General features: G+C 35.6%; 1 pseudogene; it reads right to left on the bottom strand.

Annotated features, from left to right (window-relative positions):
• Positions 1-272: 272 nt before the first annotated feature.
• On the bottom strand, positions 273-3,245 carry LOC107948855 (uncharacterized; annotated as a pseudogene).
• Positions 3,246-4,223: the final 978 nt, after the last annotated feature.

The following is a 4,223-nucleotide window of genomic DNA, read 5'->3' as shown; positions in this document are numbered from 1 at the left end:
AGATGTAAACCAAACTGCTCCACAAGTTAAATATATATATTGTTTTCTTTTAAAGGAAGTTCCTCTTAGCTCTCCCAAGAAGTATATAAATAAATAGAAGGAAACAAGAAGAAGCAAGTTCCACTTAACAGTACAACACAGTGCCGTACCCAGCAAACCAGAACCATGGAAGATATAATGGAAGGAACAGTTAAGAGGTGGAGTACAGCTACCCTTCGGTTGCAGCTCAAGACCCAATCTAAGAAACAGAAAAGAGGCTATCCACAACCAAATATTAAACCCCGGGCTTTGATATTTAAAAAAGAAGTAATCAACTGACTTTAACAAAAATGATGAGACGTCATTATTGCTATTATGCAATTCATATTCAATGATAGTAATCAATTAACTCCATAATAACTGCAAGCTCCAACTTCCGAAGGTGCCTGTCCATTAAGCCTTAACTACTTAATTGGCATATCCCAAATTAGGATATCGTCAACAAAAGGAGCAAGGGGACAACTTGGAATGTAAACCAGTTTTCTGAGGATTAACGAGTGAATATCATAACTCCATCTGAACGAAAGCTTACAGTAGCCAAGCATCAGCCTGAGCAAATCCACTATCAGAAAGGAAACAAAAATAGGCAGAGCATCACCTTCAGACACATGCATATGAAAGCACATGGTTTTATATAAAACAGACAAGTAACATCATGAATCTCAAGTTTTATCCAGATGCCTCTTCAAGAAATATGTTCTATTAATCTACAAAGTGTTTGATACAGCTGCAATGTAAACTTTGTAAAGCATATTTATAAAGCGAAAAATGTTCTTAAAATGACTAGGCAAATTAGGATTGTATGTACACAAAAATGTATACATCCTGCAGGGTAAATATGAATGTGATATATCAAAGGTAATGACTTGAAACAGATTAGACAAATTCAGAAAATTTCCTATTACCTGATGGTAAGATACAATTGACACAGGAAGCAACTAAGAGAATCATCTACAAAAGTTTGCAAGCAATGATGAGGTGTATGTTACGACTTCCGTGCCATGATATACATACAATGTGGGCGAAAAGATGCTCACAGCAAAAGGACATTAGCTCAATGATCTTACCCTTCAATTGTAATGATATATCAGGAGAGCATATTCATGTCACTTTGTTTCCAGTACAACATCCTTGACATCTAGATCTACTAAGGTTTCTTTCCCGAATAGCGTAAATCCCACAGTTGCCTGCAAGAAACATGTTTTCATTTTAAAAAGTCATTTTAACTTGATACTTAAATGCACAAGTATCCACCGTCATTACAAGAAAGGATGTTTTAGGTTATTAAGGGCTATAAATGTTTCTCGTTTCACACCAAAAAGTATGCAAGCACAGGCCTATGTTTGATTTAGTAACTTCACTTGTTCACACTGTAAATGTCATACCTTTCCAGTTTTTCGGTTCAATTTCTTAAGGCTGCCAATAAATTCAGCAAAGTTCCCAGACAATACGCGAACCTTTGAACCTGGGACTAGTTGCTTAGAATACTTTGCTCCATTTGCTACAGTATCAGACTTCTTTTTAGTTTTTCGTTTTGGCTTGGTGTCCAAAACGGAGCTTGTTACACCATTGGAATCTACATTATATTCTATATTCATCTTATCAGACATGAGAGCATTTTCTCCTTGCTGTTCCTCCTGAAATGCTTGATCAGCTTTTTCTTGTTCCACCTTTGCCTGCCTGAAGATTGCCTCCATGTCATCAACGAAAAGAGGCCTAGGTTTGTTTATTTGTCTTTTTCTGCAAACCATGCACGAGCACTTAACTATACTGACCCAAAAAACTGAAAAACATAAAAATACTCTGAATTCAGCATTATTTTCATAAAAAATGTATACAAGTGTCCTTGGGTTTGTTCAGGTCTTAGTGCGTTGTCTTTATAGTTTAAACATCTTCGAAATCCTAACATAACTTGAAACAAGATACGAAAGAATCATGAAACCAACAGTTTTATTTAGATTGGGTAATTTTTAAATCAACAACATCATATAGTAAAGCTCTCTCCAAAGGTTCATTAGAAATCTTATATTTTTCGAAACTCAAAATGACGTATGAAACAATGCCATCTTCATACTGCAAACAGATAACAAATTAACTTATGATTGAAAGCCATGGTTCTAGAGAATTTAGAAATTTTCAATCAGGAAAAAAGCAACACTCACGTATTCCCAACCTTTGAACCAACGAAACCTCCAACTCCGTCACACTCCCTTATGAAGTCATGAATCTCTTTGTTCAATACACATCTTAAGAAAACACAACCAGGAAATAAGGGCTTCGGTTTAACTGATATGGAACCATTTTTTAATCTCTTCTTCTCCTGAACAGCTGGAGTATATATCTGAAGGAAAAAAAAGGAACTAGTAACTGTAATCATATTATATATGCATCAAATTCTTAACCTTTTTCTCTATCTTAAACAATAACGCCTAAAATGCCTAGACAACTTTTCGATTGTACATATAAAGAAGCTTAATGGAGGAGATAACAATGGTTACACCAATTCCAAGGCTAGCCGCTATGTCTAGCCCTCTTAGCAACAGTTAGCACAAACAAACATTTTCATATTTTTCTCTCAAATCTCAATAACGTTTCAGTTCAACCCTCAAATAAGTCCCAGCATAAATATAAAAGGCTACACGAACAACAAAATGCATCTTATGTTCTACCAGCCAATAAATAGAAATAGCAACAAACTATACTGGCTCTGTTTACCTTAAATTCGATGTTCGGGAAGTTCCTAGCCAGCACGCGAGCCGTGACCTCAGCTGTCTCGAGACCTCTAACCCGGGACTCGAACCACCCACCATTGAGGACCCAAGTGAGCCAAGTTATCAAGATTCAGTTCCTCAGTCCAAGAAGTGTATCTCTTCTTGGGTTTTTTAATGAGCCTCTCTTCAACTTCTTCTCTCCAGTTGTACCCTGATTTGCTCTCTCTTCTTTCGTTTCTTAGCTGCCTTCTCTCCCTGGCTGATAGCTGCTGCTGCAGTTGGACTTGGGTGTCAGTCGAATCAAGAGAAGCAGAGATTGGTGCGAGTCGCGGAGTGTGTTTGGTTGATGGAATTTTGAGGGAAATTGAGTGGAAAGATGGTGGAGATAGATAGCAAGGACTCCATAGAAGAAGGCCCTGCTTCATTTTTTTTCTCTTGAAGATTTCTTCGACCCCGGGATAATGTGGAAGTTGGTGCTTACTCGAACTCGATAGCGTTGGCGCAGAAATTGTTGTTTTTGGGCCATTTTGTATTGCCTCGAGATGGGCCGACATGGTCCAATCCTTTCTATGTAAAATTTTATTCTTTTGCACTTTAATTAAGCAATATGTATCAATGTATTTTACATTAACAATAATGACGAGAATTGAAAAAAAAATGTTTGGAGTACGAGATCAAAGATAAGTAAAAGGATGTATTAATATTTGTCTATCACATGTCAAAAATGATTTTCAATTCAATGACGTGATATTTTTTTAAATTTATCAATATGTAAAATTTAATCTCTTATTTTTTAACAATTTAAAGAATCTGAATTATAGTTTATAATTTTATAAATGATAAAAAAATTCCATCACAGTTTTTCTTAAACAATTTCTACTCCTTCGAAATCTCTTTTGATTGCATATATATATAGAGAGAGAGAGAGATTCCAATCAATATTATTTTTAATCACTTGAATGGACTGCAATTAACTTATATATCTTTATCGATTCCATCATTAAAGAATAAAAGAAAGACATGATTTAGGCCTACCATTTGTTAAACACCTTACGGGGTTGGGGTGGACTTGTTAAAATAAACATCATTCCTAGCCTTCCATGTTGCCCAAAGCATACACGTAGAAACCTTTTAAAAGCTCCTCGCCTTTAAACTCTCAATGTCCATTGATGGATCAAATCTAAAATTGAGTTGAGGCAAAATCAATTAATCGTTATTGTAAGTGAGCTTTCAAACCATGCAGCTCTTGCAAACTGACATTGCACAAACAGATGTTTAAGGGTTTCGAGCTTCATTCCACACAAAGTGGAGGTACCATTTGAAGTTATGTTTCTCTTTACTAATTACTCCTTTGTTGGCAAACAGTTGTTGCATGTTTCAAAATACCTTTCAACTACAGTTGGATCTTGGTTGGTTTTCTCTATTACCATTGTTGAAATCATTTTTTTCTCAAAACCAACTTTTTAGTTAAAA

The sequence above is a fragment of the Gossypium hirsutum genome, chromosome A04, assembly GCF_007990345.1.
Source record: "Gossypium hirsutum isolate 1008001.06 chromosome A04, Gossypium_hirsutum_v2.1, whole genome shotgun sequence".
In the NCBI taxonomy this organism is placed as follows: domain Eukaryota; kingdom Viridiplantae; phylum Streptophyta; class Magnoliopsida; order Malvales; family Malvaceae; genus Gossypium; species Gossypium hirsutum.
Note: the sequence above shows the minus strand (reverse complement) of the source record. Positions and strands in the feature narration are given on the sequence as shown.